At 41.9% G+C, this 27,867-nt stretch overlaps 1 long non-coding RNA gene across 3 annotated transcripts; it reads left to right on the top strand.

The window, feature by feature from the left end:
• LOC110927812 lies at positions 1 to 26,518 on the top strand. Of its 3 annotated transcripts, none has more exons than XR_004889830.1 (8): positions 1 to 403; positions 911 to 1,005; positions 1,667 to 1,738; positions 2,174 to 2,255; positions 2,342 to 2,411; positions 2,831 to 2,900; positions 25,852 to 26,017; positions 26,434 to 26,518. It is a non-coding gene; the product is annotated as an uncharacterized LOC110927812 (long non-coding RNA). The 3 variants fall into 3 exon arrangements; XR_004889828.1 differs by having other exon boundaries at positions 6 to 403; positions 925 to 1,005; XR_004889829.1 differs by having other exon boundaries at positions 6 to 403; positions 925 to 1,005; positions 26,416 to 26,516.
• Positions 26,519 to 27,867: the final 1,349 nt, after the last annotated feature.

The following is a 27,867-nucleotide window of genomic DNA, read 5'->3' as shown; positions in this document are numbered from 1 at the left end:
TTCGATTTATGAGCTAAAACTACCATCTACCTGATCCGATAGGACTAAATCAAACAACACAAAGCACAAAAGCCAGAAATAGCTCACACACCCTCATGGTCCTATTATAATTTGTACCTGATGCACCAACAGTTGTAATGTATCCAATATCATTCTCACACCTAACCTCATACTTTCTGCTGGCAATTTCATATTGGTATTAGATTGTAGCTGTGGTCTTACTCGGATTTGTTTTTGTCTTAAATTTATGCTTTGCTTCGTTTCTCGCCTTCCAAATCGTGAGCATTTTTTATGAACCATTCCACATATGAAGGAAGGCAAAATAAGAAAAGGAATGATCATTCCATTTGAACCACATTTAATCACCTTTGATGATTTCAAATACTATGTAGATATGTCACAGGTATGTAATGTTGTTGTTATTTAAAATGGTAGATTGGCAAGAAAAAAAATAAGATTTTTACTTATAGGAAGCATTATGTGCAACAGTTTTAAATTGAAACGGGTAACTATTTTAGAATAGGTTGAAACAGTCCATAACGGGTTGGCTCTTTGATCCACAGACAATTTTAGTTTGCATGATGGAAGCCCTGTTTTTAAATCCTTGCTGGAAACACCCCTGAACTCGGTCTCATAAATCATTGATACTTTAAAATATGAGTGTTTGATGTTTTAAATTCTTTTGCCATAGTCCATATAGTTGATCTATATATTCGTGCAACATACAGTTCATCATGGGTACCCAAATATTAAAGTATATGGGCTTACTTGTGGAAAAGAAATCACCACTTTTCAAATAATTCACGTATATTTTCAAAGATAATGTTATTATTAAATTGATGAGTATATATATGTGAAATATTTTATGGATGTTAAAAGTTATAATGCACTAAACCTTTAATTCTTATAGTTTTTATTTTTTAGGACGAGGACTCCGAAGAGCTTGAAAACATCATCATCAAAATAGATGACGAGAATGTAGTTTGCACATACAATGAGGTCGATGTGAGTCATTTATTGGCATGTGGTTTTCGTATCATTGATACATCTCAACTGTGCACACAACAAAGATTACTTGGCATGTAGCTTTTAAGGAAAGTATTTGAACTAACTAGCAAGGTGGGCGGGTCGGGCTGGTGCGGGTCATCGATTAAAGCTACTTTGGGTCAGAATGGGTTCGGGCCAATATGGGTTAGGATTAAAAGTTTAGTTCGGGTTAAGACTGGTTCAGATCAAAATGAGTTCGGTTCATTTAAAAATTTAATAATTAAGTTCGGTTCAATATGGGTTTGTAGCAAAATTAGTTAGGTCAAACAAGTAGTTTAAAAGAAAACTTTGAATTTTTGGAACCTCCTGAAAAAAGTTAAGACCGGAAAATAGGCGGGTTGGGTAATGGCAAAACGAGTAGTTTTTAGATACAGGTTGAAAAAGGTTAGTCAAGTCGGTTGACTCGCCAACATTTTTTTTTTAATTTGGTACCAAAATAAGTAGTTAATATGTTAAATACGAATACACTTTTTTTTTAATTTGATACTTAAATAAGTAGTTAATATGTTAAATATGATTACACTAAGTGCTATGATTGCGTTGTCGGCGTCATCTTGGTTTCTTGTGATCGGATAATTTATTTACATTTTTGGCGGTTGGTGTCCTTATTCATGGAAAGGTTTACAGTTGCTGCATTTAAAGATTTGGTTCATGTTGTGAAGCTTTCAATATCATCTGGTGTTATAGTCTGGTAAGTAGTAAATAATATTGATGATTAATTATTCCATTTGAATTGTCATATTGCCTTTGAAGTCAAACTTCTTGCTTCAGAAATTCAGTTTTGATACTTCTTTTAAACATGAAAACTGAAAAATAAATATATCTTTGTATTATTTGCATTAGAGAGTCGAGTTAGTCATCACAATGTTTTTAAAGTTATTTTTTTAAGCCTCAATTTGATGTTGAAAGGAAGACAGTTTGACCCTAAAAATCAAATTCAATTTCTATATGATGTTGAGTACAGACCTGATGAACAAATACTTTTGACTTTCGTGGTCAAAACTTTTTCTTTCAAATACATATTTTGATCCTTATAACGAATCGGTTTGACCACCAAAGTTCAATTTTGTTTAAACCTAAAAACATAACCACCATCTTTCTTCATTGTTCCCTTTTGTGAGCTTAGAGCTATGGTACAACGCGGTGCTGGTCTTACTTGCTGGATACATGGCGAATGCAGAAATTGCCAGTTTTGCCTTTTCCATATGGTACACACCTCACTTTTTATCTTTTTAAAAATTAATATATACATATAATTATTTAATACCCGAGAGTTAATTTTGAAATTTTACAGCTTGAACATCAATGCATGGGAGTTTATGATAAGCCTCGATTTCAAAACCGATGCCTCTTCTCCGTTCACAGTAATTCTTTGTATATGTATATATATATATATATATTGTTTTTGTTGCTGATCTTTATAGGGATTTTGATGGTTATGGCAAAAAGAAAAGTAAATTTGGTATAGGTCATGCGACGGTTCTGCATTAAAGGTGGCAAAATATTACCTTCATTTATTGTTATAATTGTGTATTATTCCAGTTATAAGATATATCATCTACTTTTGATAAAAAAACATGTTTTTGGTAGTTTTTTAATGAGAGCAAGGCCGCAACGATCATGGTTTGTGGACAATGCCATTCGTCTTGATTGCTATAGGGAGTTGATCGACCATGATTAGTTAATTCATGATCCTTATATTGATTTTCAGTTTTTCTAAAATGGTTAATTTTCTACTGGTACATAATTGCAATTTATGGAGACTAATTTCTTTGTCTAGCAGATACCGATGTCCCATATGCTCAAACTCGGTGTCTTATATGTCTGATACATGGCAAAGATTAGACCAGCAGGTATGTAATTGCTCTTGGCAACTCTGGAAATTGATTTTATTAACAATTGCGAGATGTATTGAAGCAATTTCTACCTATTATTACTGTAACACCCCGTGTTTTCCCAAAAGTCAAAGTCAAAGTCAAGGGTTGACTGTTATTGGAATTAAAGATCAATAAAGATTAATTTCATTTTAGTTTCATTTTGATCTTCATATTATTTGGAGTAAGTGTTGTATAATCAAACTAATCGGCCGATAATCGAACTGTGAATCAACGACCGACTGTGAATGATAGGAAGTAACAATGCAATAAAGCTAGTCAATCAATAATCAAGCAAATCAAATCAATCATCGAACTCAAGTGTGGATAATTTTAATGCTTTTATACGTGTGTGTGTGCCTTACGTGTTACTTGTGCATGCTTATTTTATGTTAAAAGGTGTGGTGAATCAATCAAATCAACCAAGACTCAAAGGTGAATCAAACTCAATCGAAACCGACTTTGAAAATAGGTTGTAAGGATGCTTGTATGTTAGATATAGTAGTTGGGACTGAAAGTAATTTGATTAGGAATTCTATCATCCTCAAATCATCGTTCATCGAAGTCGAAATATCAAAAATCGTCGCGAAATACTCAAAACAGGACAAGCCGATCGAACAGGGCAACCTGATCGAACAGGCTAGCCGATCGAACAGGCTGTTCGATCGAGCAGCCCACTCGATCAGGGATGCTGTTCGACCAGCTGCCCCTTTCCTCTTTTGGAAGCCTATAAATAGGGCTGTCCTTGTCAAGCTTTCCACTTTTGGAAAAGCTCTGACCGACCAGCCTTCTATTCTCACTAAATCTCAGATTTCTCTCGAACCGGTAAGTATTTCACTCTAATCCTTGTACGTTTTTGTTCATTAATCGATTCTCCATCTTTCTATCTTTCAAAACTTGGATTTCATCCATGAAATCACCAAGATCTAGGTGTTCTTGGGTGATGTCATCATGTGTTCTTCAAGAACACTAAGTTTTGACATCATTCCACCATGAATAGCTTAGATCTAACCGATTTCCACATAAATAACCTAAAATCTACCAAAGATCTTAACATTTCACAGTGGAAAAGGATTTGAAGATGGGTTTTTCATCTATCTTTCAACTCTTTTACACTCAAAAAGGTGAAAACGAGACTTGAACCGATTTACAAATCAATCTAAACAAACACATGGTTCAAGATTCGGGTTCTACCGAGAGATATACCGATTTCGGGTTAAACGTTAAACTTAAGTTCCAAACCGCCTCTGGCCGAGCTTGGGTGATTCCTGCTCGAGTCAGTAGACTAAGTAGGGACTTCAGCTTTGTGGTTCAACTCGTAGTCAAAATACCTCTAAAACATCAACAATTAACGGGTATAACCAAGTGTTAAGTGATAGGTTAACCGAATCGAGAAGCTGGCCGAACGGCTAGGCTGTTCGATCGAACAGCCCAACCGAACGACTACGCCAGCCGATCGGCTAGGCTAACCGATCGACTAGCACTTAGACCCACCAACTCACAAAGTGTAGTATTGACGAGGTACTGTTCGATCGACTACGCCACTCGATTGAACATTACTGCTCGAATCATGAGATACTATACTTCAACACTTAACCTCTTCGAAACATTGGAATGTCACCCGATCGAGCATGCCACCCGATCGAGTGACACTTTGCCAAACCCCAGCTGCTAACCGATCGGTTGGACCAACCGATCGAACGGACTGTTCGATCGGCCAACTTGAAAGGTAATACAAACCATCATACACAAACACATCCTTCACATCAAAGGAAGAAACAATCCACTTGAAGGAACCAGCCGATCGAGCCAGCCGGCCGATCGAACGGGACGTTCGAACGGACTTTAACCCAATCGAACAGCCCACTCGATCGAACAGCTGTCCGATCGAATGGTCTATCCGATCCAGTTTCCACTGTTCACTTTTTCCGCATTACTCATTGTATTGTCATCGAACTATTCAGGCTAACCTATTCTCAGTGCTCCTCTCAATCCACAACCAACCACTGTGAGTATACTCGATCCCTTTTTGCTTTCAGCACTTTTGGGTGTTACATACGTAATCTATCAAATTCACAACAACACAAACTATTTGAACGCTAACCTACTTGCATGTATTACTTGTCTAAATGATTGCTGTTTATTATGTTTACACGTGGAGTGTTATCTGCCTGCTTTAGCAACGTAGTACTATATGTCACACCCCAACCGATGGCGGAATCATCGGGGCGTGGCACTGAGCGAAACAGATTGTTCAGAAGTTTCCACAACAACTATCATATAATTCAGTTATATGACACGTCCCATACCGTGTCCCAAACAATAACAAGTTATCATAGAAATCAACTAAACAATATGGGAACTGTTCCGACAACTCAAATTCTTAATTATTACAGACCGAAAGTAAATATTGTTTTAAGACCTCTAGACGGCTATCCGTAAATCTTACTGACTACAGGTGCCAGTACAAGATCTACAGATAATTATGGCCCTGGAACAGGTACGTGGACACTGTCCTAAGATCACAGACACCTAGAAGCTTATTATTGCCTCGCTTCCCTAGCACGCTAGTAGCTTAAACACCTGTCACATACGTTAAAATAAAAGTCAATACATATAATGTAAAGGTGAGCACACAAGTTTGATATAGCATATAGAGTTCGAATAGTTTACGCATAACCAAGCACGTACACAAGGGCAAACGATGCATGTAAATTATCGACATGGGACCATCGACACCAACGACTGCGGGTTGACTGTCCGAGACAGTTCGCAATACATGATTACCACCGTAATCCATGCAAGAAATTGTCCTTAGCAACCCCCGTGTGAACGGGTGCTGAGTCCAAACTATAGTACTACGTTGCTAAAGCAGGTAGATAGCACTCCACGTGTAAACATAATAAACAGCAATCATTTAGACAAGTAATACATGCAAATAGGTTAGCGTTCAAATAGTTTGTGTTGTTTGTGAATTTGATAGAGAACGTATGTAACACCCAAAAGTGCTGAAAGCAAAAAGGGATCGAGTATACTCACAGTGATTGGTTGTGGATTGAAGGGAGCACTGAGAATAGGTTAGCCTGAATAGTTCGATAACACAACGATGAGTAACGCGGAAAAAGTAAACAATGTACTTGGATCGAGTAGGCCATTCGATCGGACAGCAGTTCGATCGAGTGGGCTGTTCGATTGGTTTGAAAGTCCGTTCGAACATCCATTCGATCGGCCGGCTGGCTCGATCGGCTGGTTCCTTCAAGTGGATTGTTTCTTCCTTTGATGTGAAGGATGTGTTTGTGTACGATGGTTTGTACTACCTTTCAAGTTGGCCGATCGAACAGCAGTTCGATCGGTTAGCCCAACCGATCGGTTAGCATTGCAGACTTGGCAAGATGTCACTCGATCGGTTAGCATGCTCGATCGGGTGACACTCCATTGTTTCAAAAGTCTAAGTGTTTTAAAGTATAGTATCTCATGATTCGAGCAGTAATGATTACAATCGAGTGGCGTAGTCGATCGAATAGTACCTCGTCAATACTACACTTTTGTGAGTTGGTGGGTCTAAGTGCTAGTCGATCGGTTAGCCTAGCCGATCGGCTGGCATAGTCGTTCGGTTGGGCTGTTCGATCGAACAGCCTAGCCGTTCGGCCAGCTTCTCGATTTGGTTAACCTTTCACTTAACACTTGGTTATTCCCGTTAATTGTTGATATTTTAGAGATATTTTGACTACGAGTTGTACCACAAAACTGAAGTCCCCATTTAGCCTACTGACTCGAGCAGGAATCACCCAAACTCGGTCAGAGACGGTTTGGAACCCAAGTTTAACGTTTAACCCGGAATCGGTATATCTCTCGGTAGAACCCGAATCTTGAACCATGTGTTTGTTTAGGTTGATTTGTAAATCGGTTCAAGCCTCGTTTTCACCTTTTTGAGTGTAAAAGAGTTGAAAGATAGATGAAAACCCATCTTCCAATCCTTTTCCACCGTGAAATGTTAAGATCTTTGGAAGATTTTAGGTTATTTATATGGAAATCGGTTAGATCTAGCTTATTCATGGTTGAATGATGTCAAGAACATGAAGTTCTTGATGAACACCAAGAACACCATGATGACATCACTCAAGAACACCTAGATCTTGGTGATTTCATGGATGAAATTCAGATTTTTGAAAGATAGAAAGATGGAGAATCGATTAATGAACAAAAACGTACAAGAATTAGAGTGAAATACTTACCGGTTTGAGAGAAATCTGAGATTTAGTGAGAAGAAGAGGCTGGCCGGTCAGAGCTTTTCCAAAAGTGGAAAGGTTGACAAAGACAGCCCTATTTATAGGCTTCCAAAAGAGGAAAGGGTCAGCTGATCGAACAGCATCCCTGATCGAGCAGCTGTCCGATCGAACAGCCTGTTCGATCGGCTAGCCTGTTCGATCAGGTTGCCCTGTTCGATCGGCTTGCCTTGTTTTGAGTGTTTTGCGACGATTTCTGATATTTCGAGTTCGATGAGCGATGATTTGAGAATGATAGAATTCCTGATCAAATTACTTTTAGTTCCAACTACTATATCTACATACAAGCATCCTTACAACCATTTCGGGTTCGATTTCCATTGAGTTTGATTCACCTTTGAGTCTTGATTGGTTTGATTGGTTCACCACACACTTTAACATAAAAATAAACATGCACAAGTAACACGTAAAGCACACACACACACGTACAAAAAGTACTAAAAATCCCACACTTGAGTTTGATGATTGATTTGATTCACCTTGGTTATTGATTGATTAGCTTTATTGCATTGTTACTTCCTATCATGCATAGTCGGTCGTTGATTCACCGTTCGATTATCGGTCGATTAGTTTGATTATACAACACTTACTCCAAATAATACGAAAATCAAAATGAAACTAAAATGAAATTAATCTTTATTAATCTTTAATTCCAATAACAGTCAACACTTGACTTTGACTTTGACTTTTGGAAAACACGGGGTGTTACAGTCTCCCCTCCTTTAGGGAATTTCGTCCCGAAATTAGGCCGAGAACCGTACATCGCCGTGTGATTTTACCAATTTGATGCTTCAGATCTATCTGAACAACTGCGGGTACTTGGCCTTCATGTCACTTTCGAGTTCCCAAGTGAACTCCGCGCCTCGTTTGCCTTCCCATCGCACTTTTACAATAGGAATGCGAGAGCGTCTGAGTTGCTTGGTCTGTCGGTCCATGATTTCGACAGGCTTTTCCACGAAGTGTAGCGTCTCATTGACCTGAAGATCGTCGAGTGGTATTATTGCGTCGTGGTCGGCTACGCATTTCCGAAGGTTTGAAATATGGAAAGTCGGGTGGACATTGCTGAGTTCCTCCGGTAATTCGAGTTTGTAGGCAACTTTACCGATCCTTTCCAGAATCTTAAAAGGTCCAACAAATCGAGGCGCAAGTTTCCCTCTTTTGCCGAATCGGACTACTCCCTTCCAAGGTGATATCTTTAGGAGCACGTAGTCGCCAATTGCAAATTCGCGGGGCCTGCGTCGTTTATCGGCGTACATCTTTTGTCTGTCCCGGGCCTTTACCAAATTTTCCCTTATCTGGTGGATCTTGTCAGTCGTTTCTTGCAGAATCTCGGGCCCAGTCAATTGTGAATGACCGACCTCGTGCCATACAATAGGCGAGCGACATCTCCTACCATACAAGGCTTCGAAAGGTGCCATTTCGATGCTGGAGTGATAGCTATTATTGTACGAAAACTCGACTAACGGTAGGTGTTTGTTCCAACTACCACCAAAATCGATAACACACGCACGGAGCATGTCTTCAATAGTACGAATCGTTCTTTCAGTCTGCCCGTCGGTTTGCGGGTGGAATGCGGTACTCAAATTCAGCGTCGTACCAAGAGCTGCTTGAAAAGTTTCCCACAATCTCGATGTAAACCGAGCGTCGCGATCCGAAATGATGTCTCGAGGCGTACCATGATTCTTAATGATCTCGTCGGTGTAGATTTGGGCTAGCTTGGCCACCTTATAGTCTTCTCGTATTGGCAAAAAGTGGGCTGATTTGGTTAGACGGTCGACTATAACCCAAATACTGTCGTGACCTGATGGCGTGGTCGGAAGCTTAGTTATGAAATCCATAGCTATGCTTTCCCACTTCCATACGGGTATCGGCGGTTGTTCGAGTAAGCCTGAAGGTCTTTGGTGTTCAGCCTTGACTCTTGCACAAGTTAAACAGCTACCAACATATAGAGCAATATCCCTTTTCATCCCAGGCCACCAGTACTTGTAGCGAAGGTCCTGGTACATTTTGTCCGCACCGGGATGAATGGAATATCGGGATTTGTGGGCTTCGTTCATGATGATCTTTCGCAAATCTGTCCTCCTCGGAACCCAGATTCGGTCCAGATAGTAGAATATCCCGTTGGCTTTGCTCACGAGCTGAGTTCCATCGTGATAGATTCGTTCTTTCTTCAACGTACGCTCGTTAAAGCATGCGTGTTGTGCTTCGCGGATGAGAGTTGCGAGGTTATACTGAGCCTGGATGTTTCGAACACCTATCACGTAATTCTTTCTGCTGAGGGCGTCTGCAACTACATTCGCCTTGCCTGGGTGATAACGGATCTCACAGTCGTAATCGTTGAGAAGTTCTACCCATCGGCGTTGACGCATATTGAGTTCTCTCTGGTTAAAGATATGTTGTAAGCTCTTGTGATCGGTGAAGATCGTACACTTTGTACCATACAGGTAGTGTCGCCAAATCTTTAAGGCAAAGACAACTGCGCCTAGCTCGAGGTCGTGGGTTGTATAGTTCTTCTCGTGGATTTTGAGCTGTCGAGATGCGTAAGCTATAACCTTGTCTCGTTGCATGAGAACACAGCCAAGTCCAAGGTTTGAAGCATCACAATAGACAACGAAGTCATCGCTTCCGTCCGGCAGTGTAAGAACTGGTGCATGGCACAGCATGTGTTTGAGGGTTTGGAAAGCAGTCTCCTGCGCGGTTCCCCACACAAAAGGCTTGTCTTTATGAGTAAGGGAGGTAAGTGGTACAGCAATCTTTGAGAATCCTTCGATGAATCGCCGGTAGTAACCAGCTAATCCGAGAAAAGAGCGAACTTCTGACGGATTCCTTGGCGTAACCCATCCCTTGACCGCCTCAATCTTTGCAGGATCAACGTGTATACCCCGACTGTTCACAATGTGACCCAGAAATTGAACCTCCTCCAACCAGAACTCACACTTGGAGAATTTGGCGTAGAGTTGGTTTCCCTGAAGCAACTCGAGAACCAGTCGCAAATGCTGCGCATGTTCGGCCCTCGATCTGGAATAGATCAGGACATCGTCGATAAATACAATGACAAAACGGTCTAAGAACGGTTTACACACGCGATTCATCAGATCCATAAAGACCGCGGGTGCGTTGGTCAGACCAAAAGGCATGACAACAAATTCGTAGTGGCCGTATCGGGTTCGAAAAGCGGTTTTGGGTATGTCTTCCTCCTGTATCCGCAACTGATGGTAGCCTGAACGTAGATCAATCTTGGAGAAACACTGAGCACCTTGTAGTTGGTCAAACAGATCATCGATTCTGGGTAAAGGGTATCGGTTCTTGATGGTCAGCTTGTTCAATTCCCGGTAATCGATGCACATTCGGAACGACCCGTCCTTCTTTTTGACGAAAAGGACTGGTGCGCCCCATGGAGAAGTGCTCGGGCGAATGAAGCCTTTTTCAAGTAACTCTTGGAGTTGGTTTGAGAGTTCTCGCATCTCAGATGGAGCGAGTCGATACGGAGCTTTGGCTACTGGGTTGGCTCCTGGAATAAGGTCGATTCGAAAGTCGATATCACGACTTGGAGGTAATCCAGGAAGCTCATCAGGAAACACCTGAGGAAATTCTCGGACAACGGGGACATCCTTGACTTCAACTTTCTTTTTCTTGTCCGTCTCTGCTACAACAATGTTGGCCAAAAAGGCTCGATATTCCTTGCGGAGATATTTGCGAGCTTGAAGACAGGACATGAGCTTGAGGTCTTTTGCAGTAGTTTCACCATAAACACATAGAATATCACCACTAGCTAGCACAAAACGAATCATCTTATCGGCACACACAACTTCAGCATGGTTTTCACGAAGAAAGTCCATGCCTACTATGACATCGAAACTTCCGAGTTGCATTGGAATGAGATTAATCGGGAATATATGATTGTTGAGCTCGAGAGTACAATCACGGAGCACAGAATTGACAGCAATGGTTCTTCCGGTAGCGATTTCTACTTCGAAGGGTGTCGAAAGATAAGAGCGCTTACGTCTAAGAAGCTTCTCAAATTCAAAGGACACAAAGCAGTTATCGGCTCCAGTATCAAACAAACATGATGCATATATACCATTCACAAGGAACGTACCATTGACCACGTTGTTATCAGCTTGAGCCTGGCGAGCGTTGATGTTGAAAGTTCTGGCGTGAGCGGCTTGTTGTTGAGGCTGTTGTTGTTGTTGCTGGGGTTGTTGGGCTTCTTGTTTTACCACCCTGTTCGGGCACCGGTTTGCGAAGTGGTTAGGGTCACCACATGCAAAGCAGGTCCGAACATTGTTTGCCGGGGCCTGTGCAGCTTGAGGAGCTTGAGGAGCAGGGAGTAGAGCCTGGTTGACAGCGGCTTGAGCTTGAGCTTGACGGGGACCATAGCGACAACTCGCAGTGAAATGCCCGTAAACGTTGCAGTGGACACAGAAACGGCAGGCCACACCCACCGGGTGATGATAAGAACATGTAGCACAGAGTGGGTGGGGGCCGGTGTACGCACGCTTCGCCGGCGGCGCATTGATCACTGGCGCAGTGCGCTGTGGTTGCTGTTGTGGCGGTACTGACTGAAGAGGAGTAGCATTGGTTGCGGCGGCGAAATTCTTGTTCTTCTTTCTTCTTCTCGAAGACTTGGAGGCTTGAGCAGTGGTGTTATCGGTTGATGCGGCAGTAACTTGGTGCAGGGGCTTGACTTGCTTATCCCAGAAACCAGCCTTCACTCGCTTGTCATTAATCTCAGCGGCGAGCAGGTAGGTCTCTTCAATCGTTGCGGGCTTTGAAGCTAGGACAAAATCTGCGACACAATCCGGAAGAGCACGGATGTATTTCTTGATGGTCATGTCAGAAGTCTTGACCTGGTCGGGACATATGATACTCAACTGCTTGAAACGGGCGGTGAGACCAGCATTGTCTCCCTCCTTTTGCTTGATACCCCAGAACTCATCCTCCAACTTTTGGCGTTCGTGGGGAGGACAGAACTCGTCCATCATGATCGCTTTCAATTCCTTCCACGTCAGCTCGTATGCAGCGTCGTTCCCGCGCTTGTTCCTTTCTGCGGTCCACCAGTCCAAAGCTCGCGACTGGAAGACACCGGTAGCATTGAGAGTACGGAGGTGATCTGGGCATCCGCTTTGACGAAGGGTGACTTCTACCGAGTCAAACCAATGAAACAGAGCCGTAGGGCCATCTTCACCGGTAAACTCTTTTGGCCCACATGCCTTGAATTGTTTGAAGCTAAAAGTAGCTTTGTTGGAGTCTTTGGGCGTGAGGGTTCGGGATTCCTCAGATGACTTGCTTGCGTTCTCGAACACATCACTGACGGCTTTTGCCACGGTCTTAGAGATGATAGCAGCCAGACGTCGATCTCTTTTCTCCTGGCGGGTAAGACGCGAGTGTGATCTAGGTTGTCCAGATGACGACATGGTCTGCAATAGACATCGTCACAGGCTCAACACAACGAATTCGAGTCTCACACTTTCTTAGACCTCTAAAGCTTAGAATCACGTCGCACCTCTCGTCACGTAACACATATAATCACATAAGCACATAATCATAGAGGCACATAAGCACAGAAGCAATTAGGGCACATAAGCACAGAAGCAATTAGAGCACATAAGCAATTAAGCAAGTAGAGCACTTAATTTCCTAAACACGTACGAAATTTTATCACAGAGGTAGTCAGAATACAGAAACCTATAACCACAAGTCGAGTATCGTTCGTTTTGCGTATCGGATAGCACCACATTGTATCGTCTAACTTAGTCGTATAGCGTAGCATAGCACACTGGTTTCGTTTAGATCACATCAACAGGGATTTGAATCGAGATAGGATAGCAACAAAGGTCACGCAGATTGATAACAAATGGAGTAACCAACGAATCTTAAAACATGTAAACAGGTAAATCATATAAATTCAACAAAACAACACTCAAAATCGGAAAATGGATTGTCTGCGGCTACTAGACTTTGACTAACCATGGCAATTTAACTATTCACAGTTGACTTGTCGTCACTTTCGACTCTAGGGGACATGTTTCTGCCTCGATTCTTGGGCATTATGCATGCGCATTCTAGGCCATACTCGTGAGTTCAGGTCGTTGGAGTCCGTCAATTGCCTTGGCGAGATGAAATAAAATCGGAATAACTGCCAAGGTTAGGGTTTCACCCCTAGCTCAGAAATTTCTTCCTTGTTTTAAGAAAATCTTAGAGGAAGTTTTCATCAAATTATGGGTTTCAGCCCTGATTTGGTATAACTTTCCCCCGTTTTGTTGATACAAAATAATTGGCAAAAATTTGTAATTTAGGCAGGAATTTGTGGGTTTCACTCCTAATCCCGTCCAATATTACAAAATTTGGCTCGGAGTTCGGATGGAATGATAGAATAGAAGGAAACAACATAAAATAAGCACATAAACTTGGTCTCTTGGTTCCTAACTATAGTCTAGGTTTCTAAGACAGCGATCCGGACTAGATCGTGTCTAACCTAATTCCCTATAGTTATGGCTCTGATACCAATCTGTCACACCCCAACCGATGGCGGAATCATCGGGGCGTGGCACTGAGCGAAACAGATTGTTCAGAAGTTTCCACAACAACTATCATATAATTCAGTTATATGACACGTCCCATACCGTGTCCCAAACAATAACAAGTTATCATAGAAATCAACTAAACAATATGGGAACTGTTCCGACAACTCAAATTCTTAATTATTACAGACCGAAAGTAAATATTGTTTTAAGACCTCTAGACGGCTATCCGTAAATCTTACTGACTACAGGTGCCAGTACAAGATCTACAGATAATTATGGCCCTGGAACAGGTACGTGGACACTGTCCTAAGATCACAGACACCTAGAAGCTTATTATTGCCTCGCTTCCCTAGCACGCTAGTAGCTTAAACACCTGTCACATACGTTAAAATAAAAGTCAATACATATAATGTAAAGGTGAGCACACAAGTTTGATATAGCATATAGAGTTCGAATAGTTTACGCATAACCAAGCACGTACACAAGGGCAAACGATGCATGTAAATTATCGACATGGGACCATCGACACCAACGACTGCGGGTTGACTGTCCGAGACAGTTCGCAATACATGATTACCACCGTAATCCATGCAAGAAATTGTCCTTAGCAACCCCCGTGTGAACGGGTGCTGAGTCCAAACTATAGTACTACGTTGCTAAAGCAGGTAGATAGCACTCCACGTGTAAACATAATAAACAGCAATCATTTAGACAAGTAATACATGCAAATAGGTTAGCGTTCAAATAGTTTGTGTTGTTTGTGAATTTGATAGAGAACGTATGTAACACCCAAAAGTGCTGAAAGCAAAAAGGGATCGAGTATACTCACAGTGATTGGTTGTGGATTGAAGGGAGCACTGAGAATAGGTTAGCCTGAATAGTTCGATAACACAACGATGAGTAACGCGGAAAAAGTAAACAATGTACTTGGATCGAGTAGGCCATTCGATCGGACAGCAGTTCGATCGAGTGGGCTGTTCGATTGGTTTGAAAGTCCGTTCGAACATCCATTCGATCGGCCGGCTGGCTCGATCGGCTGGTTCCTTCAAGTGGATTGTTTCTTCCTTTGATGTGAAGGATGTGTTTGTGTACGATGGTTTGTACTACCTTTCAAGTTGGCCGATCGAACAGCAGTTCGATCGGTTAGCCCAACCGATCGGTTAGCATTGCAGACTTGGCAAGATGTCACTCGATCGGTTAGCATGCTCGATCGGGTGACACTCCATTGTTTCAAAAGTCTAAGTGTTTTAAAGTATAGTATCTCATGATTCGAGCAGTAATGATTACAATCGAGTGGCGTAGTCGATCGAATAGTACCTCGTCAATACTACACTTTTGTGAGTTGGTGGGTCTAAGTGCTAGTCGATCGGTTAGCCTAGCCGATCGGCTGGCATAGTCGTTCGGTTGGGCTGTTCGATCGAACAGCCTAGCCGTTCGGCCAGCTTCTCGATTTGGTTAACCTTTCACTTAACACTTGGTTATTCCCGTTAATTGTTGATATTTTAGAGATATTTTGACTACGAGTTGTACCACAAAACTGAAGTCCCCATTTAGCCTACTGACTCGAGCAGGAATCACCCAAACTCGGTCAGAGACGGTTTGGAACCCAAGTTTAACGTTTAACCCGGAATCGGTATATCTCTCGGTAGAACCCGAATCTTGAACCATGTGTTTGTTTAGGTTGATTTGTAAATCGGTTCAAGCCTCGTTTTCACCTTTTTGAGTGTAAAAGAGTTGAAAGATAGATGAAAACCCATCTTCCAATCCTTTTCCACCGTGAAATGTTAAGATCTTTGGAAGATTTTAGGTTATTTATATGGAAATCGGTTAGATCTAGCTTATTCATGGTTGAATGATGTCAAGAACATGAAGTTCTTGATGAACACCAAGAACACCATGATGACATCACTCAAGAACACCTAGATCTTGGTGATTTCATGGATGAAATTCAGATTTTTGAAAGATAGAAAGATGGAGAATCGATTAATGAACAAAAACGTACAAGAATTAGAGTGAAATACTTACCGGTTTGAGAGAAATCTGAGATTTAGTGAGAAGAAGAGGCTGGCCGGTCAGAGCTTTTCCAAAAGTGGAAAGGTTGACAAAGACAACCCTATTTATAGGCTTCCAAAAGAGGAAAGGGTCAGCTGATCGAACAGCATCCCTGATCGAGCAGCTGTCCGATCGAACAGCCTGTTCGATCGGCTAGCCTGTTCGATCAGGTTGCCCTGTTCGATCGGCTTGCCTTGTTTTGAGTGTTTTGCGACGATTTCTGATATTTCGAGTTCGATGAGCGATGATTTGAGAATGATAGAATTCCTGATCAAATTACTTTTAGTTCCAACTACTATATCTACATACAAGCATCCTTACAACCATTTCGGGTTCGATTTCCATTGAGTTTGATTCACCTTTGAGTCTTGATTGGTTCACCACACACTTTAACATAAAAATAAACATGCACAAGTAACACGTAAAGCACACACACACACGTACAAAAAGTACTAAAAATCCCACACTTGAGTTTGATGATTGATTTGATTCACCTTGGTTATTGATTGATTAGCTTTATTGCATTGTTACTTCCTATCATGCATAGTCGGTCGTTGATTCACCGTTCGATTATCGGTCGATTAGTTTGATTATACAACACTTACTCCAAATAATACGAAAATCAAAATGAAACTAAAATGAAATTAATCTTTATTAATCTTTAATTCCAATAACAGTCAACACTTGACTTTGACTTTGACTTTTGGAAAACACGGGGTGTTACACTATAGTTTGGACTCAGCACCCGTTTACACGGGGGTTGCTAAGGACAATTACTTGCATGGATTACAGTGGTAATCATGTATTGCGAACTGTCTCGGACAGTCAACTCGAAGTCGTTGGTATCGATGGTCCCATGTTGATAATTTACATGCATCGTTTGCCCTTGTGTACGTGCTTGGTTATGCGTAAACTTTTCGAACTTTATATGCTATATCAAACTTGTGTACTCACCTTTACATTATATGTATTGACTTTTATTTTAACGTATGTGACAGGTGTTTAAGCTACTAGCGTGCTAGGGAAGCGAGGCAATAATAAGCTTCTAGGAGCCTGTGACCTTAGGACAGTGTCCACATACCTGCTCCAGGGCCATAATTATCTGTAGATCTTGTACTGGCACCTGTAGTCAGTAAGATCTACCGTTAGCCGCCTAGAAGTCTTAAAACAATATTTAAATTCGGTCTGTAATAATTAAGAATCTGAGTTGTCGGAACAGTTCCCATATTGTTTAGTTGATTTCTATGATAACTTGTTATTATTTGGGACACGGTATGGGACGTGTTATATAACTGAATTGTATGATAGTTGTTGTGGAAACTTCTGAACAATCTGTTTCGCTCAGTGCCGCGCCCCGATGATTCCGCCATCGGTTGGGGTGTGACAGATTGGTATCAGAGCCATAACTATAGGGAATTAGGTTAGACACGATCTAGTCCGGATCGCTGTCTTAGAGACCTAGACTATAGTTAGGAACCAAGAGACCAAGTTTATGTGCTTATTTTATGTTGTTCCCTTCTATTCTATCATTACATCCGAACTCCGAGCCAAATTTTGTAGTTTGGACGGGATTAGGAGTGAAACCCGCGAATTCCTGCCTAAATTACAAATTTTTGCCAATTACTTTGTGCAAATTTCTATCAACAAACGGGGGAGAATTATACCAAATTAGGGCTGAAACCCATAATTTGATGAAAACTTTCCTCTAAATTTTCTTAAAAACAAGGAAGAAACTGCTGAGCTAGGGGTGAAACCCTAACCTTGGCAGTTATTCCAACTTTATTTTATCTCGCCAAGGCAATTGACGGACTCCAACGACCTGAACTCACAAGTATGGCCTAGAATGCGCATGCATAACGCCCAAGAATCGAGGCAGAAACATGTCCCCTAGAGTCGAAAGTGACGACAAGTCAACTGTGAATAGTTAAATTGCCATGGTTAGTCAAAGTCTAGTAGCCGCAGACAATCCATTTTCCGATTTTGAGTGTTGCTTTGTTGATTTTATATGATTTACCTGTTTACGTGTTTTAAGATTCGTTGATTGCTCCATTTGCTATCAATCTGCGTGACTTTTGTTGCTATCCTATCTCGATTCAAACCCCTGTTGATGTGATCTAAACGAAACCAGTGTGCTATGCTACGCTATACGACTAAGTTAGACGATACCATGTGATGCTATCCGATATGCAAAACGAACGACACTCGACTTGTGGTTATAGGTTTCTGTTTTCTGACAGCCTCTGTGATAAAATTTCGTACGTGTTTAGGAAATTAAGTGCTCTATTTGTTTAATTGCTTATGTGCTCTAATTGCTTCTGTGCTTATGTGCCTCTATGATTATGTGCTTATGTGTTTATATGTGTTACGTGACGTGAGATGCGACGTGATTCTAAGCTTTAGTAAACTAAGACGTGCGAGATTCGAATTCGTTGTGTTGAGCCCTATGGCGATGTCTATTGCAGACCATGTCGTCATCATCAAGAACTCGCCAAAACCTTTCCCGTCAGGAAAAGAGAGACCGACGTCTCGCCAAGCTCATCTCAAGGTCTGTAGCGAAAGCTGTCAGTGAGGTGTACGAAAACACCAGCAAGTCGTCGGAAGAATCCCGAACCCTCACTGAATCCAGCAAAGCTCCGTTCAGTTTCAAGCAATTTAAGGCGTGTGGACCAAAGGAGTTCACCGGTGAAGAGGGCCCTACAGGCTTATTTCACTGGTTTGACTCTGTGGAAGTTACCCTTCGTCAAAGCGGATGCCCGGATCATCTTCGAACTCTCAATGCTACCGGTGTCTTCCAGTCGCGGGCATTGGACTGGTGGACAGCCGAAAGGAATAAGCGCGGGAACGACGCTGCCTACGAGCTGACGTGGGAGGAACTGAAGGCTATCATGCTGGACGAGTTCTGTCCTCCCCACGAACGCCAAAAGTTGGAGGATGAGTTCTGGACCATCAAGCAGAAGGAGGGCGACAACGCTGGTCTCACCGCCCGTTTCAAACAACTGAGCATTATCTGTCCAGACCAGGTCAAGACTCCCGAGATGACCATCAAGAAATACATCCGTGCTCTTCCGGATTGTGTTGCAGATTTTGTGTTCGCCGCCAAACCCGCATCAATCGAGGAAACTTACCTACTCGCTGCCGAGATTAACGACAAACGAGTTAAGGCTGGTGTCTGGGATAAGCCATCCAAGTCGTTGCATCAAGTTACTGCCGCATCAACCGACAACCCTGCTACCCAAGCCTCCAAGTCCTCGAGAAGAAGAAAGAAGAACAAGAGTTGCGCAGCCGCAACCAATGCTGCTCCTCTTCAGTCAGTACCGCCACAACAGCAACAACCACAGCGCACTGCGCCAGTGATCAATGCGCCGCCGGCTAAGCGTGCGTACACCGGCCCCCACCCACTCTGTGCTACATGTTCTTATCATCACCCGGTGGGTGTGGCCTGCCGTTACTGTGCCCACTGCAACGTTTACGGGCATTTCACTGCGAATTGCCGCTACGGTCCTCGTCAAACGCAAGCTCAAGCCGCTGTTAACCAAGCCCTGCTACCAGCTCCTCAAGCTCCTCAAGCTCCTCAAGCTGCACAGGCCCCGGCAAACAATGTTTGGACCTGCTTTGCATGTGGTGACCCTAACCACTTCGCAAACCGGTGCCCGAACAGAGTGGTGAAACAAGAAGCTCAACAACCCCAGCAACAACAGCAACAGCCTCAACAACAAGCCGCTCACGCCAGAACTTTCAACATCAACGCACGCCAGGCTCAAGCTGATAACAACGTGGTCAATGGTACGTTCCTTGTGAATGGTATATATGCATCATGTTTGTTTGATACTGGAGCCGATAACTGCTTTGTGTCATTTGAATTTGAGAAGCTTCTTAGACGTAAGCGCTCTTATCTTTCGTCACCCTTCGAAGTAGAAGTCGCTACCGGAAGAACCATTGCTGTCAATTCTGTGCTCCGTGATTGTACTCTCGAGCTCAACAATCATATATTCCCGATTAACCTCATTCCAATGCAGCTCGGAAGTTTCGATGTCATAGTAGGCATGGACTTTCTTCGTGAAAACCGTGCTGAAGTTGTGTGTTCCGATAAGATGATTCGTTTTGTGCTAGCTAGTGGTGATATTCTATGTGTTTATGGTGAAACTACTGCAAAAGATCTCAAGCTCATGTCATGTCTTCAAGCTCGCAAATATCTCCGCAAGGAATATCGAGCCTTCTTGGCCAACATTGTTGTAGCAGAGACGGACAAGAAAAGGAAAGTTGAAGTCAAGGATGTTCCTGTTGTCCGAGAATTTCATCAGGTGTTCCCTGATGATCTTCCTGGATTACCTCCAAGTCGTGATATCGACTTTCGAATCGACCTTATTCCAGGAGCCAACCCAGTGGCCAAAGCTCCGTATCGACTCGCTCCATCTGAGATGCGAGAACTCTCAAACCAACTCCAAGAGTTACTTGAAAAAGGCTTCATTCGCCCGAGCACTTCTCCATGGGGCACACCAGTCCTTTTCGTCAAAAAGAAGGACGGGTCGTTCCGAATGTGCATCGATTACCGGGAATTGAACAAGCTGACCATCAAGAACCGATACCCCTTACCAAGAATCGATGATCTGTTTGACCAACTACAAGGTGCTCAGTGTTTCTCCAAGATTGATCTACGTTCAGGCTACCATCAGTTGCGGATTCAAGAGGAAGACATACCCAAAACCGCTTTTCGAACCCGATACGGCCACTACGAATTTGTTGTCATGCCTTTTGGTTTGACCAACGCACCCGCGGTCTTCATGGATCTGATGAATCGCGTGTGTAAACCGTTCTTAGACCGTTTCGTCATTGTATTTATCGACGATGTCCTGATCTATTCCAGGTCGAGGGCCGAACATGCGCAGCATTTGCGATTGGTTCTCGAGTTGCTTCAGGGAAACCAACTCTACGCCAAGTTCTCCAAGTGTGAGTTCTGGTTGGAGGAAGTTCAATTTCTGGGTCACATTGTGAATAGTCGGGGTATACACGTTGATCCTGCAAAGATTGAGGCAGTCAAGGGATGGGTTACGCCAAAGAATCCGTCAGAAGTTCGCTCTTTTCTCGGATTAGCCGGTTACTACCGGCGATTCATCGAAGGGTTCTCAAAGATTGCTGTACCGCTTACCTCCCTTACTCATAAAGACAAGCCTTTTGTGTGGGGAACCGCGCAGGAGACTGCTTTCCAAACCCTCAAACACATGCTGTGCCATGCACCAGTTCTTACACTGCCGGACGGAAGCGATGACTTCGTTGTCTATTGTGATGCTTCAAACCTTGGACTTGGCTGTGTTCTCATGCAACGAGACAAGGTTATAGCTTACGCATCTCGACAGCTCAAAATCCACGAGAGGAACTATACAACCCATGACCTTGAGCTAGGCGCAGTTGTCTTTGCCTTAAAGATTTGGCGACACTACCTGTATGGTACAAGGTGTACGATCTTCACCGATCACAAGAGCCTACAACATATCTTTAACCAGAGAGAACTCAACATGCGTCAACGCCGATGGGTAGAACTTCTCAACGATTACGACTGTGAGATCCGTTATCACCCAGGCAAGGCGAATGTAGTTGCAGACGCTCTCAGCAGAAAGAATTACGTGATAGGTGTTCGAAACATCCAGGCTCAGTATAACCTCGAAGCTCTCATCCGCGAAGCACAACACGCTTGCTTTAACGAGCGTACGTTGAAGAAAGAACGAATCTATCACGATGGAACTCAGCTCGTGAGCAAAGCCAACGGGATATTCTATTATCTGGACCGAATCTGGGTTCCGAGGAGGACAGATTTGCGAAAGATCATCATGAACGAAGCCCACAAATCCCGATATTCCATTCATCCCGGTGCGGACAAAATGTACCAGGACCTTCGCTACAAGTACTGGTGGCCTGGGATGAAAAGGGATATTGCTCTATATCTTGGTAGCTGTTTAACTTGTGCAAGAGTCAAGGCTGAACACCAAAGACCTTCAGGCTTACTCGAACAACCGCCGATACCCGTATGGAAGTGGGAAAGCATAGCTATGGATTTCATAACTAAGCTTCCGACCACGCCATCAGGTCACGACAGTATTTGGGTTATAGTCGACCGTCTAACCAAATCAGCCCACTTTCTGCCAATACGAGAAGACTATAAGGTGGCCAAGTTAGCCCAAATCTACACCGACGAGATCATTAAGAATCATGGTACGCCTCGAGACATCATTTCTGATCGCGATGCTCGGTTTACATCGAGATTGTGGGAAACTTTTCAAGCAGCTCTTGGTACGACGCTGAATTTGAGTACCGCATTCCACCCGCAAACCGACGGGCAGACTGAAAGAACGATTCGTACTATTGAAGACATGCTCCGTGCGTGTGTTATCGATTTTGGTGGTAGTTGGAGCAAACACCTACCGTTGGTCGAATTTTCGTACAATAATAGCTATCACTCCAGCATCGAAATGGCACCTTTCGAAGCCTTGTATGGTAGGAGATGTCGCTCGCCTATTGTATGGCACGAGGTCGGTCATTCACAATTGACTGGGCCCGAGATTCTGCAAGAAACGACTGACAAGATCCACCAGATAAGGGAAAATTTGGTGAAGGCCCGGGACAGACAAAAGATGTACGCCGATAAACGACGCAAGCCCCGCGAATTTGCAGTTGGCGACTACGTACTCCTAAAGGTATCACCTTGGAAGGGAGTAGTCCGATTCGGCAAAAGAGGGAAACTTGCGCCTCGATTTGTTGGACCTTTTAAGATTCTGGAAAGGATCGGTAAAGTTGCCTACAAACTCGAATTACCGGAGGAACTCAGCAATGTCCACCCGACTTTCCATATTTCAAACCTTCGAAAATGCGTAGCCGACCACGACGCAATAATACCACTCGATGATCTTCAGGTCAATGAGACGCTACACTTCGTGGAAAAGCCTGTCGAAATCATGGACCGACAGACCAAGCAACTCAGACGCTCTCGCATTCCTATTGTAAAAGTACGATGGGAAGGCAAACGAGGCGCGGAGTTCACTTGGGAACTCGAAAGTGACATGAAGGCCAAGTACCCGCAGTTGTTCAGATAGATCTGAAGCATCAAATTGGTAAAATCACACGGCGATGTACGGTTCTCGGCCTAATTTCGGGACGAAATTCCCTAAAGGAGGGGAGACTGTAACACCCCGTGTTTTCCCAAAAGTCAAAGTCAAAGTCAAGGGTTGACTGTTATTGGAATTAAAGATCAATAAAGATTAATTTCATTTTAGTTTCATTTTGATCTTCATATTATTTGGAGTAAGTGTTGTATAATCAAACTAATCGGCCGATAATCGAACTGTGAATCAACGACCGACTGTGAATGATAGGAAGTAACAATGCAATAAAGCTAGTCAATCAATAATCAAGCAAATCAAATCAATCATCGAACTCAAGTGTGGATAATTTTAATGCTTTTATACGTGTGTGTGTGCCTTACGTGTTACTTGTGCATGCTTATTTTATGTTAAAAGGTGTGGTGAATCAATCAAATCAATCAAGACTCAAAGGTGAATCAAACTCAATCGAAACCGACTTTGAAAATAGGTTGTAAGGATGCTTGTATGTTAGATATAGTAGTTGGGACTGAAAGTAATTTGATTAGGAATTCTATCATCCTCAAATCATCGTTCATCGAAGTCGAAATATCAAAAATCGTCGCGAAATACTCAAAACAGGACAAGCCGATCGAACAGGGCAACCTGATCGAACAGGCTAGCCGATCGAACAGGCTGTTCGATCGAGCAGCCCACTCGATCAGGGATGCTGTTCGACCAGCTGCCCCTTTCCTCTTTTGGAAGCCTATAAATAGGGCTGTCCTTGTCAAGCTTTCCACTTTTGGAAAAGCTCTGACCGACCAGCCTTCTATTCTCACTAAATCTCAGATTTCTCTCGAACCGGTAAGTATTTCACTCTAATCCTTGTACGTTTTTGTTCATTAATCGATTCTCCATCTTTCTATCTTTCAAAACTTGGATTTCATCCATGAAATCACCAAGATCTAGGTGTTCTTGGGTGATGTCATCATGTGTTCTTCAAGAACACTAAGTTTTGACATCATTCCACCATGAATAGCTTAGATCTAACCGATTTCCACATAAATAACCTAAAATCTACCAAAGATCTTAACATTTCACAGTGGAAAAGGATTTGAAGATGGGTTTTTCATCTATCTTTCAACTCTTTTACACTCAAAAAGGTGAAAACGAGACTTGAACCGATTTACAAATCAATCTAAACAAACACATGGTTCAAGATTCGGGTTCTACCGAGAGATATACCGATTTCGGGTTAAACGTTAAACTTAAGTTCCAAACCGCCTCTGGCCGAGCTTGGGTGATTCCTGCTCGAGTCAGTAGACTAAGTAGGGACTTCAGCTTTGTGGTTCAACTCGTAGTCAAAATACCTCTAAAACATCAACAATTAACGGGTATAACCAAGTGTTAAGTGATAGGTTAACCGAATCGAGAAGCTGGCCGAACGGCTAGGCTGTTCGATCGAACAGCCCAACCGAACGACTACGCCAGCTGATCGGCTAGGCTAACCGATCGACTAGCACTTAGACCCACCAACTCACAAAGTGTAGTATTGACGAGGTACTGTTCGATCGACTACGCCACTCGATTGAACATTACTGCTCGAATCATGAGATACTATACTTCAACACTTAACCTCTTCGAAACATTGGAATGTCACCCGATCGAGCATGCCACCCGATCGAGTGACACTTTGCCAAACCCCAGCTGCTAACCGATCGGTTGGACCAACCGATCGAACGGACTGTTCGATCGGCCAACTTGAAAGGTAATACAAACCATCATACACAAACACATCCTTCACATCAAAGGAAGAAACAATCCACTTGAAGGAACCAGCCGATCGAGCCAGCCGGCCGATCGAACGGGACGTTCGAACGGACTTTAACCCAATCGAACAGCCCACTCGATCGAACAGCTGTCCGATCGAATGGTCTATCCGATCCAGTTTCCACTGTTCACTTTTTCCGCATTACTCATTGTATTGTCATCGAACTATTCAGGCTAACCTATTCTCAGTGCTCCTCTCAATCCACAACCAACCACTGTGAGTATACTCGATCCCTTTTTGCTTTCAGCACTTTTGGGTGTTACATACGTAATCTATCAAATTCACAACAACACAAACTATTTGAACGCTAACCTACTTGCATGTATTACTTGTCTAAATGATTGCTGTTTATTATGTTTACACGTGGAGTGCTATCTGTCTGCTTTAGCAACGTAGTACTATAGTTTGGACTCAGCACCCGTTTACACGGGGGTTGCTAAGGACAATTACTTGCATGGATTACAGTGGTAATCATGTATTGCGAACTGTCTCGGACAGTCAACTCGAAGTCGTTGGTATCGATGGTCCCATGTTGATAATTTACATGCATCGTTTGCCCTTGTGTACGTGCTTGGTTATGCGTAAACTTTTCGAACTTTATATGCTATATCAAACTTGTGTACTCACCTTTACATTATATGTATTGACTTTTATTTTAACGTATGTGACAGGTGTTTAAGCTACTAGCGTGCTAGGGAAGCGAGGCAATAATAAGCTTCTAGGAGCCTGTGACCTTAGGACAGTGTCCACATACCTGCTCCAGGGCCATAATTATCTGTAGATCTTGTACTGGCACCTGTAGTCAGTAAGATCTACCGTTAACCGCCTAGAAGTCTTAAAACAATATTTAAATTCGGTCTGTAATAATTAAGAATCTGAGTTGTCGGAACAGTTCCCATATTGTTTAGTTGATTTCTATGATAACTTGTTATTATTTGGGACACGGTATGGGACGTGTTATATAACTGAATTGTATGATAGTTGTTGTGGAAACTTCTGAACAATCTGTTTCGCTCAGTGCCGCGCCCCGATGATTCCGCCATCGGTTGGGGTGTGACAATTACACTTTTGGGGAAAAAGATTGATTTAGAATGCATGGAAAAAAAATTATAACTGAAAGTGATGGAAAAAAAATCTAATTGCTTCATCCATAAACCATTTCAGTCAAACTAGATTCTTGATGCATGAGGGATGATGATATACCTCTTGCACATTTTGCCATTGCATTCAGTCAAGTATAATGGAGTGGTCCTTATTCAATTGCCTTGATGGTCATACAAGCAATGCTTGGATCATGGAACAAGACTACAAGAGATAGCAAGCATACAGGGTTGGTAATTTCTTCTATTTTAATTTTAGGATTTCTTTTGTAGGAATATTAATATGTCCACTATTTTTAAATAAAAAAGAAGTCTTAGACCAAAGTGCCCTTTTGTTCTTACCCTGCCCATACCATATTGCCACACAATTTTTAAACAAGATTATTACAATTTACCAAAGTATACCAACACAAGTGCTATTAAAGCAAAATAATGGAAAAAGATTGAGTTGCACGTAGAAGATAATGGTTGAGCATTGTACGTTTGGAATTACAATAGCTAAACTTTGGTTCAAAGTATTATGATTTAAATATTATATCCGCTCCGATGCTAAAGCCATCATTGTTTATCATTCGATTACTCGCATTTAGAAACTAGCTTTGTTTATCATTCGATTACTCTTGGTTAGTGTGGATTGGTGCTGCAGCATGATGGCAGTGTGGCTAAATTCTACCAGTGGCGGCGGTTTCAAACATAATGTTCGGGCAATAGAGGTGTGTACCCGGCTGTCGTTATCGAATAGGTTGCCGCAAAGGTAAGTTTGGTTGTTATTTCAACAATTTTAAGTTATATATTTGTGTGTTAAGCCACCCGCGAAGCTCGCGGGGTCTTAGGCTAGTCTATACTATATAATAAAAGAAACCAACTTTGAGACACGTGTTACTCATTAAAGGCGTCTACATTTTAATTTCCTGCATTTTCATACTTATCTTATATCAATTAATTAAATAAGAAATAATCAATTAATATTAAATCTTATCTTACTTTGAATGTCGGATAGAATCATTCTATTTAATTTAATAATATATTATCATCAAATTTAAATTATAAATTAAAGATTTTTTAAATAATAGCACAAAACAATAATCTTAAACTTAAAAAACAATAATACGCTCATATAAAAAATTTAAAGTACAAACAAAATATACAAAATAACTTATTAGACATTAGATCAAACTTTAAAAAACACTAATTAGTAAGAGAAGCTTATAATATAATTTTGTTTTAGATTTTTAAAATTGGGGTTCTAATCAATTCGAATTAAACTTAACCAAGTTTATGACTTGATTCCAATTAAACCGAACCAAATTTATGCTTTTTTAAACGAATCCAATATAGTATAGATTCGCCCCACTTGCGGTATGCGCATATAATGCATATATGTGTGGACGCTCGGAGGGCAAAAGTGAAATTGCACTAATTTTAACATTATTTTACTAAGTTCGTGAAAATAACGTTATAAGCGGAGGACGGTTAATCATGCATCATCATCATGTGGTGGCGTTGATAGTAGAAAGACAAAAGGGACCATGCACTAATCGGTCTTTGTCCCGATTGTTGAGTGTTATGTGCTTTATATCCAAGGCTTGATGCAAAACTACTATCGAGTCGGGGCTCTCACTGAAAGCAGTCTCTCTATTTCTACGTGGTAGAGGTAAGGCTGTCTACATCTTACCATTCTCAGACCCTATCTTAGCTTTGATATTAGTGGGATTTACTGAGTATGATGATGATGATAATGATTTAGTATGTATAATTGGATTTATTGAACCTATATGATACACGGGGTTTATAAATATATAATTTTTTATTATTTAGTTTATAAAATTACATTTATCCAACCCGTGTAATATACAAGGTAACAAAATTACATTTATTTAACACGTGTAATACACAGTGTTTTTAAAAATATAACTGTTTTATCATGTAGTATATATAATTAGATTTATCCAACCTGTACAATACACGAGTTTTTATTATTTGTTATATAAAATTACATTTATTCAGTACAATACATGGGGTTCTTAGAAATATAATTTTTTATTATTTAATATATAAAATTACATTTGTTCAACCCTTG

Source organism: Helianthus annuus, chromosome 3 (assembly GCF_002127325.2).
Source record: "Helianthus annuus cultivar XRQ/B chromosome 3, HanXRQr2.0-SUNRISE, whole genome shotgun sequence".
Classification (NCBI taxonomy): Eukaryota; Viridiplantae; Streptophyta; class Magnoliopsida; order Asterales; family Asteraceae; genus Helianthus; species Helianthus annuus.
Note: the sequence above shows the minus strand (reverse complement) of the source record. Positions and strands in the feature narration are given on the sequence as shown.